The sequence below is a fragment of the Sciurus vulgaris genome (genome assembly GCF_902686455.1).
Source record: "Sciurus vulgaris genome assembly, chromosome: X".
In the NCBI taxonomy this organism is placed as follows: domain Eukaryota; kingdom Metazoa; phylum Chordata; class Mammalia; order Rodentia; family Sciuridae; genus Sciurus; species Sciurus vulgaris.
In genome coordinates this window covers 86,882,441-86,894,062 of record NC_136471.1, presented here as the reverse complement: position 1 = coordinate 86,894,062, position 11,622 = coordinate 86,882,441, and positions in this window count along the sequence as shown.

Here is an 11,622-nt window from a genome sequence, read left to right as displayed (position 1 = left end):
GTAGTCACTCCGAATCCAAGCGGACACGCTCCCCCCCCTCTTCCTCTGGGCAGGCTCCGCGTTCAGGAGTGGTTGCTCTGAGTCCAAACAGCTCACTGAGCAGCTCCTCCTCTGGCAACCGCCTGTAGCTCTGGTGCAGTTGCTCCCACTCCAAGCGCCTTGCCGCGCTGCTCCTCCTCCTCCGGGCAGCCCCCGGTGATCAGGGGTGGTCGCTCTGAGTCCAAACAGCTCTCCTCGCAGCCCCTCCTCTGGGCCACCGCCTGGAGCCCCAGTGGTTGCTCTGAGTCCCAGCGCTGTGCTCCATATTCATTTTATTTATGTGGAAACGTTTTATATTTCTGTAATGTCATTAGTGTGCGATTTTCAGGCTGCAAGTATAGTATCATTTCAAACAGATTTTGTCTTAACTTTTTTTCTGGTTTTATTCTATTGTGATCATAAAAGATTGCTTTTTGACTTTGCTAAGACTTGTTTTGTAGCCTATGTATGATCTATTGTAGAGAATGTTTCATGTGCTGAGGAAACAACGCATATTGTTCAGTTTTTCAGTTATATTCTGTAATTTTCTGTGGGACCTTTGTAGGATAGTTAAATCTGAAATTTCCGTACTGATATTTTTCCATATGACCTGTCCACTGGTGAAAGTGGAATTGAAGTCACCATTACTCCGTACTGGATCCTGTAACCCTGAGATCTAATAGTGTTAGCGGTAGTCCAACATTAGGGGCAGGCACACTTACAATCATTTCTTCCTGTAGAATTGACTCCTTATTATTACATAGTGGCCTGCCTTGTCTCCTCTAATGGTTGTTTTGCATTTTCTTCTCTTAAGGTTATAGTGTTGGACAAAATCTATTTGTGTCGCTCATTTTTAAGTATTTTTGTGGAATGATTTTTCCATCGTTTTGCTTTCAGTCTCTGTATGTAGTTTCTTGTGTAGTGACATTTTGCAGAGAGCATATCATTAGTCTTGGTTTTTTTTTTTTGTTGTTGTTGTTGTTCTCTATCACACAGTCTACATCTTTATTTGGGAGAATTAAGGGCATTAACGCTAAAGTTTACTATTGAAAAGTCAGCAAATATTCCTGTCGTCTTGTTAATTTTTCTTTATTTATTTACTAATTCATTAGGATTGTGCTTTAGGTTGGCTCTTTATTTCTCTTTTGTGCACATGCTCTTTGGGTGGATATTATAGTTTCTTAATGATAGTGATCTTTATTTCACTTCTTGATGCAGATATCCCTTAAACATCTTTTGTAAGGCTATCATGGTTTTGATTAAGACTTTCAGTTTTTGCTGTTTTAGAAGGTCTTAATTATTTTTTCCCAAGAGAGAGTTTCTCTGACTATAGAATACATGGTTGGCATATTCTCTCCCAACATGGATGCCATTTATTTCCTCCTGGCCTGTAAGGTTTCTTCTGTGTTTTTACAATTCTTTCCTTATCTATCCTGCATGTAACAGTTTGTCTACAATACGCTGATGTGACAAATTTACTGGTCAAATCTATTTGTATTTCAATGGGCCTCCCATGTATGGATGCCCGTATTGTCCCAAGAGGATATGGACTATTCCAGCTAATTCCATTGAATAGGGTTTCTATTTTCTTCACCTTTATATTTTACTTCACCTTCATATCCAATAAATGTGACGCTTCCTTTTTGTATATTCTCTGAGAGGCCTTGAAGTCTGTAAGTCTGTCCCTTGCCTTTTCCCCCTGTATTTTGTTCTAATAGGGGTAGTGCAATACTGATAGGGATACTGCAGATGTTCCGTTCTGTGCTTGATCAACAAGTAGACTTCCATGGAATCTGCATTGTTCTGGAGGCTTTCAATTGTATTTAATTTGATGTATTGAGTCCTTTATTTCCTTGATTTCCATTTGGCTCCTTTTGAAGATCTCATCTTCTGAATTTCTTCCCTCTGTCATGAATTTTTTCTTAATTCATTGAATTGTCTGTGTCTCCTAAATCCTTTAAGTTCTCTTATCATCAGTCTTCTGTACTTTTAATCAGGCGTTTGTTCAATATATTTCCTTTGATGTCTATTGCCACAGTTACTTTGTTCTGTTGCTGTCATGCTACTTTGTTTTACATTTCATGTCTCTTGTGACCAACACTGAGATTTGCATACCTGGTATATGAGTTGCCTTTAACACTTTTCTACGCTATTGTTCTAAATGTCTTGCTCTTGAAGGTATGACTTGGGCGTTGGTTGGGTAAGCTGGTTGTCTTTGGCTCCAGTTGTTGCCATAGATTAGTGTTCCTACAGGTTATCTGCTTTAAATGGTAGTTAGATTCTGGTGCATGGGGTGGTGGGTTGATAGAGCCTTTGTCTCCAGAGGCCATGGGAGGATACTGGTTGTACAGGATCGAGCAGCGTATGAAGAGAAATATGGTGGTTCCCCAATGTGTGGCTACCGCCACAGTGGGAAATGATGAAGGAAAAAGCAGGGACTAGAGTGGGTTGTTTCTTCAACTGTGGGGCAAAGCCCTTACAATATTGCAAGAACTTAGAAACTGGCAAAGTGTTCTACGCAAATTCTTTGGAAGAGAACTACAAATGTACACTCGGAATGCATGGGAAATCCAGCATGTGACTCCTGTCTAAAGAACTAGTAGAAGTGTTCTCTTATAGCATGACTCATTATCAGTGTGTTTATGTTTGTGTACGTATGCATGTGTATGTGAGCGTATACGTGTTTACAATATGGATGGTTAAGGGTGGTCCAAAATAGCTGTGAACATTTATCATGGAGTGGAACGTATGCACAGGCCCAGCAGTGACTGGGACTGTGCAAGTGACTCTGTCATCGGGGAATGGCTCAGAAAATTTATAGAGGCGGTTCAGACTAACTTTGTGATTTGGGTCAAATAGGGTAGCGGGGTGGCTGACTTTGCCCCTTGAATTTATTACAGAGGTGGCGCAGGCAGCCAGGTGTCCTCAGGCTCGGCAGCATGAAGTCAATATTGGGTGACTGTTGACTGTGTAGCTTCAGCCCCAATAATTTGTGCCCACTGAATCAATCCGTGCCTTAGGATGGAATTGGGTGTGTAGCAATTCAAGCCATGATGCAGTCTCTAAGAATTTCCTTTTGGTTTTTACAAGCCAATAGGTTCCTTGCTTGCACAATCAAGAGGCCCAGTGGGACCCTCTCCTTCATTTTTTCCCCGAATTGAATGTCCCTCCATCTGGACAAGTGGGTGGGGTTGTGGTTGCCAGTGTACTATATCTCACACTCTGTGCTATTCCAGGTCTCTGTGTCTTATAGGGTTCTCAACTCTACCTTGCTTAAATTTAGTCCAATATCACTCACCTAGAAATGCATCCATTTTTTTATTATGGTTCCTCTTCATGGAGGAAGAGGTGAACTTGGAGCTGCCTCTGTTGGGCCATCTTGCCCTTCCATCTCGTGTCTTTTTTTATGGTTGTGTCTTTCCAGTGAAGTATAAGGTAGCTGAATTCCCTTGATCCGAGGTAAATGCTACTTTAGACACAAGATGGCGTGATAAGCCCAGGTTTGCTGCCAATTTGCAATAATTTTGAATTGGGCAAGGTGTAAGATCTAAATGATCTAAAGAGGAACCCAAGCATACACTGAGAATGCACTGGAAGGCCAGCATGGGACTCCCTTCTGAAGGACCAGTGGAGCAGGTCTCCTGATACAGCCTCTCAGATTTGGTCCTTCCCCTGACTGAAATGGAGAGTCACAGAGTTCTGTGCAGCAGCTGTGACTAGCCCCACCTCTGTTTTATTTTAGTTTTATTTTCGCTTTAGCTGTCTTAAGGAGCCTGCCAAGCCTCCCAATAGCTGATGTAGCAACATTTTTGTTTAGTCTTGAACTGTGAGACTGCTGGAATTCACCACACACAAAGTGTTGCTGATGGACGGGGTGGAGTCAGAATTGCTGATTTTTCTTATGATCCACTCCCAGACCCAGCTTTCTGCTGCTCTGTGGCCCTGAGAGATGGCCGCAGACTCAGTTTCAAGTTCTGATGTGTTCTGGCTCCCAGTTTGCCACAGGGTAGTTGCAATAGGTTTCCTGTGGGAGAGTGAAGGCTCATTGTTTCTTTCTGCCATTTTGGTGACAACACACCCCTTTTATCACTCATTTGATTTCTTCTTTGGCCCCATTGTTCAGGAGTGTGTTCATTTCCACATATTTTTTGAGTTTTCTGAAATTACTCCTATTATTCATTTCTGCTTTTATATTGTTGTGGTCAGAATTGATAATCAAAACGATTTCCATCTTCTGGAAACGTGTTAAGACTTCCTTTGGGTCCAAATATCATCTCTGTGAGTTGTTTGAAAAGAATATGTATTCTTCAGCAGGTAGACAGAATGTTCTGAGTACATCTTTAGGTCCATTGTGTCTATCGTGTTGGTCAATTTTGCTGTTATGTAGTGATTTTTTTTTATCTGTATTATCTATCTATTGCTGCAGTGAGATTTTGGTGTTCCTTTATTATTGTTGTATTTTGGTCTATTTCTCCATCGTTCTGTTAGTATTTGTGTTATATACCAGTGTTGGTTGTATGTATTTAAAACTGTTATATCCCCTGAATGAATTGATCCCTTCATTAGGTAAAGAACTTCTGTGCCTCCTGTAACTGTTTTCAGCTTAAAGGCTATTTTCTGCTCTTACAAGAGCCACCCATACTCTATTTGGGTTGTCATCTGCATGGACTATTGTCTCCAAACCTTCCCAATCAGCCTGTGGTGTCCTTGCAACGGAAGTGATTCCCTGTAGGTAGCACATAGTAAGATCTGAATTTTAATCCATCAGCCACACTACGTCTTGTGATTGGAGAATGTAATCCATTTACAGTGAAGTAATGACAGGTATGGATTTATGCCACTTTCTCTTCTTTTCTGTTTGTGTATCCATAGTTCCATTCTCCTCCTCCTGTGTCTTCCTTTGCAGTTTGATAAATTTTTTGGCATTGTGGGTTTTGAAAATCTCTCTTATTTTTTTGTATCTACTAAAGGTTTATCCTCTGTGGTTAATATGAGGCTTACATAATACTTTTGGTGGCCAGTGTCTATTTACACTGATATCGCAGAACACACAAACGTCTACTCCTTACGTTTGCTCCCTCCACGTTATGATATTTGATGTCATAACTTCCCATATTTTATATCTCATGTATCTATTAGCTAATTATTATAGTCACAGTTATTCAAATATTTCTGCCTTCTCATTTTAAGCCAGAGGTGGTACAGTTATGTATGTACCACCATTGCAGTATCACTGTATTCAGAACTTGACTACATTTTAGTTTTAGAGTGAGTTTTTATACTTTGACATGTTTTCCTGTTGTTAGCGTCTTTTCCTTTAACATCAAGAACTCCCCTTTTAGTAATTGCTGTAAGGTAGTTCCAGTGGTGATGAAGTGATGGCTATTTTGTCCTGCGTGGGAATATCTGTACTCCTCCTCTTCCCCAAAGGACAGCCTTGCCAAGTACAGCATTCTCTGTGGGCAGGTTGTTCCTCACTTTCAGCACTTTAAATATTAGCTCAAGTACCCCTGACCAGACAGGATCTGTTGAGAATTCTGCTGATAGGCGGTGGGGGACACTCCTTTTCATGTGTTCTTTCAAAACCCTCTCTATTCATCGTTTAGGAGAGTTTGATTATAATAGAGTGTCTAAGAAATATCTTGGCTCTAAGTTTGCCACAGGGTAGTTGTAATCGGTTTCCTGTGGGAGAGTGAAGCTCATGGTCTCTATTCTGCCATTTTGGTGACAATACATAAAATGGCTGTGTTGGGTGATACTGGCTGTCTGTATTGCTCCATCACTCCTCAAGTCTTGGAAGTGTTCAGCCATTATATCCTTACATAAGCTTTGCACCTCTTTCTCTTCCTCTCCACCTTATTATACTCCCATAATGCATATATTAGTTCATTTGATGGTATGCCATAAACCTCATGGGACTCCTGCACTCTTTGTTTTCTTTTCATTCCTCCAATGGCTAAATTACAAAACTCCTCTCTTTGGGTTCACTGATCCATTTTTCTGTATGACTGAGCTGCTATGAAAGTTCCCCATGGAATTTTAAATTTTGGTCATTGTGTTCTTGCAGTCCAGAATTTCATTTTTGTTTTATTTCTTTTTCTTTCGTGATTTCTGTCCTTTATTGTATCTTCTCATTTTATTTATTTTTTGCATCGTTCCTTGATAAATTCCTTTTCTTCTTTCTCTTCTTTCTTTTTCTTTTTCTTCCTTTCTTCTTTTTTTTTATGGGGATGGTACCAGGGATGAACACAGGGGCACTCGAACACTGAACCACATCCCCAGCACTATTTTGTACTTTATTTAGAGACAGGGTCTCAATGAGTTGCTTAGTGCTTGCTTTTGCTGAGGCTGACTTTGAAACTTGCAATGTTCCTGCCTCAGCCTGCCAAGCCGCTGGCGTTACAGGCATGCGCCACTGCACCCAGCAATAATGTTCATTTTCTATCTGTGTTCCCTTGCATTTTCATGATCTGACTTTAGGCCTTTATTGGAATACATTGTCAGGTAATGCATAGATGTCCACATCTTTAGAGTCCTGTACTGGTGTTGTACATTGCCGTTTTGCTGGTGTTGTGATTCCCTGATATTCATGATACCTGTGGTTGTGCATTGGTTTCTGTGAATGTAAAGGGGAAGGGACCTTCTAGTCTCCAGAGACCAGATTATTCAGGGCAACCTTGGCATCAGTAGATCCAGAGATTGATTCTGATCAGACCATATTTCAGAGTTCACGTGCGGGTTTGCTGCTGGAGTGCTTGTGTGGGATGGCCCATGTTTGGGTTCATTATGTGGTGCAAAGGTGCCTGGTGCATAGGTGTGCTGGGTGGGCCTAGAGCCTGGGCTGTGGGGATTGGTGGGCAGGCAACTGCGTCTTCTGGAATGTGAATCCAGACCTGGGTGCACAGGCAGTTGGTGAACAGCAGAAGGGCTTGGTAAATGAGTCTGCGACCAGTCTGGTGCTGGCTGAGAGCAGAAACTTGTGTGTGTAGGAGCCAGCCTATAGTTGGGTCCACTGGTTCTACACTGGCACTGAGTTTCACTGAGGTAGGCATGGTTCTGGGGTCTGTGATACAGTCAGTGGTTCACTTCATTCTCTTTAAGCATGTTGAGGGTGTCTTTTCTGAGGTCTTTCAGCCTTAGTGTGGGGGAAAGGTCACACAGTTAGTGTGAAACTGTCCTTTCCACGTTCTTCAAAGGGTCTATTTCTAAAATTTTTTTTTAGTTGTCAATGGATCTTTATTTATTTATTTATATGTGGTGCTGAGTATCAAACCCAGGGCCTCCCACGTGCCAGGCAAGTGCTCTTCTACTGAGCCACAGCTCTGGCCCCTCGATGGGTCTATTTTAAACCTGTGCTACACCCACATGCTGTAACTCTCACCTGGATTCCTTAGCTCCTTGGTGAAGGTAATTTTGTGCAGGGATAGCTGTCCAGCATTATTTTTCTGGAAAATTCCATTCTGCCATGTTGGTGAAGTTAGTTTGCTCATCATTTCTCTTTATTTAATTTTATTTATTTATTTATTTATTTATTTATTATTGTAAACAAATGGGATACATGTTGTTTCTCTGTTTGTACATGGCGTAAAGGCATACCATTTGTGTAATCATAAATTTACATAGGGTATCTTGTTTGATTCATTCTGTTATTTTTTCCCTTCCCCCCAGCCCTCCCACCCCTCTTTTCCCTCTATACAGTAGTTCCTTCCTCCATACTTGCCCCCCTCCCTAACCCTAACTCTAACCCTAACACTAACCCTTCCCTCCCCCCATTATGTGTCATCATCCACTTATTAGCGATATCATTCGTCCTTTGGCTTTTGAGATTGGCTTATCTCACTTAGCATGATACTCTCCAATTTCATCCATTTGCCGGCAAAAGCCATAATTTTATCATTCTTTATGGCTGAGTAATATTCCATTGTATATATACCACAGTATCTTTATCCCTCATCAATTGAAGGGCATCTAGGTTGGTTCCATAGTCTGGCTATTGTGCAGCTATGAACATTGATGTGGCTGTATCTCTGTAGTATGCTGATTTTAAGTCCTTTGGGAATAGGCCAAGGAGTGGGATAGCTGGGTCAAATGGAGGGTCCATTCCAAGTTTTCTAAGGAATCTCCACACTGCTTTCCAGAGTGGCTGCACTAATTTGCAGCCCCACCAGCAATGTACGAGGGTACCTTTCTCCCCACATCCTTGCCAAAACCTGTTGTTGCTCATATGCTTGATAATCGCCATTCTAATTGGGGTGAGATGGAATCTTCGGGTGGTTTTGATTTGCATTTATCTTATTACTAGAGATGTTGAACATTTTTCCATATGTTTGTTGATTGCTTGTAGATCTTCTCCTGTGAAGTGTCTATTCATTTCCTTAGCCCATTTGTCGACTGGATTATTTGAATTCTTGGACTAGAGTTTTTTGAGTTCTTTATAGATTCTGGAGATTAGTGCTCTATCTGAAGTATGATTGGCAAAGATATTCTCCCACTCTGTAGGCTCTTTCATCACATTGCTGATAGTTTCCTTTGCTGAGAGAAAGCTTTTTAGTTGGAATCTATCCCAGTTATTGATTCTTGATTTTATTTCTTGTGCTATGGGAGTCCTGTTAAGGAAGTCTGGTCCTAAGCGACATGTTGAAGATCTGGACCTACTTTTTCTTCTATAATCTGCAGGGTCTCTGGTCTGATTCCAAAGTCCTTAATCCATTTTGAGTTTAGTTTCAGCATGGTGAGAGATACGGGTTTAGTTTCATTCTGTTGCATATGGATTTCCAATTCTCCCAGCACCATTGTTGAAGAGGCTATCTTTTCTCCATTGCATATTTTTGGCCCCTTTGTCTAGTATGAGAAAATTGTATTTATTTGGGTTTGTGTCCGTGTCCTCTATTCTGTACCATTGATCTACCTTTCTTTGGTACCAATACCATGCCGTTTTTGTTACTATTGCTTTGTAGTAGAGTTGAAGATCTGGTATTGCAATACCCCCTGTTTCACTCTTCCTGCTAAGAATTGCTTTAGCTATTCTGGGTTCTATTCTTCCAGATGAATTTCATAATTGCTTGCTCTATTTCTGTAAGATACCTCATTGGGATTTTAATTGGAATTGCATTGAATTTGTATAGCACTTTAAGTAGTATGGCCATTTTGACAATATTAATTCTTCCTATCCAAGAACATGGAAGATCTTTCCATCTTCTAAGGTGTTCTTTAATTTCTTTCTTTGTGTTGTATCGTTCTCATTGTAGAGTTCTTTCACCTCTTTTGTGAGATTGATTCCCAAATATTTTATTTTTTCGAGGCTATTGTGAATGGGGTAGTTTCCTAATTTCTCTTTCTGAAGATTCATCACTTATGTATAAAAGTGCATTGGATTTATGAGCATTGATCTTGTAAACTGCTACTTTACCAAATTCACTTATGAGTTCTAAGAGTTTTCTGGTGGAATTTCCGGGTTCCTCTAAATATATAATCATGTCATCAGCGAACAGGGATAGTTTGAGTTCTTCTTTTCCAATTTGTATCCCTTTAATTTCTTTGGTTTGTCTAATTGCTCTGGCTAGAGTCACAAGAACGATGTTGAATAGAAGTGGTGAAAGAGGGCATCCCTGCCTTGTTCCAGTTTTACGGGGAATGCTTTCAGTTTTTCACCATTTAGAATGATATTAGCCATGGGCTTAGCATCAATGGCCTTTACAATGTTAAGGAATGTTCCCACTATCCCTCTTTTTTCTAGTGTTTTGAGCATGAAGGGGTGCTGTATTTTACCAAATGCTTTTTCTGCATCTATTGAAATAATCATGTGATTCTTGACTTTAAGTCTATTGATATGGTGAATTACATTTATTGATTTCCTGATGTTGAACCAACCTTGCATCCCTGGGATGAAACCCACTTGATCATGGTACACTATCTTTTTATATGTTTTTGTATGTGATTTGCTAAAATTTCGTTGAGAATTTTTGCATCAATGTTCATTAAGGATATTGGCCTGAAATTTCTTTCCGTGATGAGTCTCTGTCTGGTTTAGGTATCAGTGTGATATTGGCTTCATAGAATGAGTTTGGGAGGGTTCCCTCCTCTTCTATTTTATGGCATACTGTGAGAACTATTGGAATGAGCTCTTCTTTAAAGGTTTTTTAGAACTCGGCTGAGAACCCATCTGGTCTCAGACTTTTCTTTGTTGGTAGGCTTTTGATGACTTCTTCGACTTCAGTACTTGAAATTGGTCTACTTAAATTCTGTATGTCCTCCTCATTCAGTTTAGGCAATTCATATGTCTCTAGAAACCTGTTGATGTCTTCGAAATTTTCTATTTTGTTGGAGTATAGCTTTTCAAAATAGCTTCTAATTATGTTTTGTATTTCAATCCTGCTGTTGTGATATTTCCTTGTTCATTCCGAATTTTAGTGATTTGGGTTTTCTCTCGTCTTCTCTTGGTAAGTGTGGCGAAAGGTTTATTAATTTTGTTTATTTTTTGAAGAACCAACTATTTATTTTGTCAATTTTTTGTATTGTTTCTTTTGTTTCAATTTCATTGATTTCAGCTCTGAGTTTAACTATTTCCTGTCTTCTACTACTTTTGGTGCTGGTCTGTTCTTCTTTTTCTAGGGCTTTGAGCTGTAGTGTTAGGTCGTTTATTTGTTGAGCTTTACTTCTTTTATTAAATGCGCTCCATGAAATAAATTTCCCTCTAAGTACTGCTTTCGTAGTGTCCCAGAGATTTTTGTATGATGTTTCTTTGTTCTCATTTACCCCTAACAATTTTTTAATTTCCTTCCTAATATCTTCTGTTATCCATTCATCATATAATAGCATATTGTTTAATATCCAGATGTTGGAATAGTTTCTGTGTTTTACTCTTCATTATTTCTAACGTCAATCCATTATGATCTGATAGAATACATGGTAGTGTCTCTATGTTCTTGTATTTGCTAACATTAGCTTTGTGGTCTATTTTAGAGAAGGATCCATATCCTGCTGAGAAGAAAGTGTATTCGCTCTTGGTTGGACGGTATATTCTGTAAATGTCCATTAAGTCTAAATTATTGATTGTGTTATTGAGATCTATGGTTTCTTTGTTCAATGTTTGTCTGGAAGATCTGTCCAGTGGTGAGAGAGGTGTGTTAAAATCACCTAGTATTATTGTGTGATGGTCTATTTGGTTTCTGAAATTGAGAAGGATTTGTTTGACATACATGGATGAGCCACTGTTTGGGGCATAGATGTTTATGATTGTTATATCTTGCTGATTTATGCTTTCCTTAAGCAGTATGAAATGACCTTCTTATCCCTTCTGACTAACTTTGGCTTGACGTCCACATTGTCTGAAATGAGGATGGATACTCCAGCTTTTTGCTGAGTCCATGTGCATGGTATGTTTTTCCCCATCCTTTCACCTTTAGTCTATGGGTATCTTTTCTATGAGGTGAGTCTCTTGGAGGCAACATATTGTTGGATCCTTCTTTTTAATCCAATCTGCCAGTCTATGTCTTTTGATTGATGAATTCAGGCCATTAATATTCTGGGTTATTATTGAGATATGATTCGGTTTCCCGGTCATTGGGTTCATTATTTAAATTTTATTTATTTATTTGTTTGACA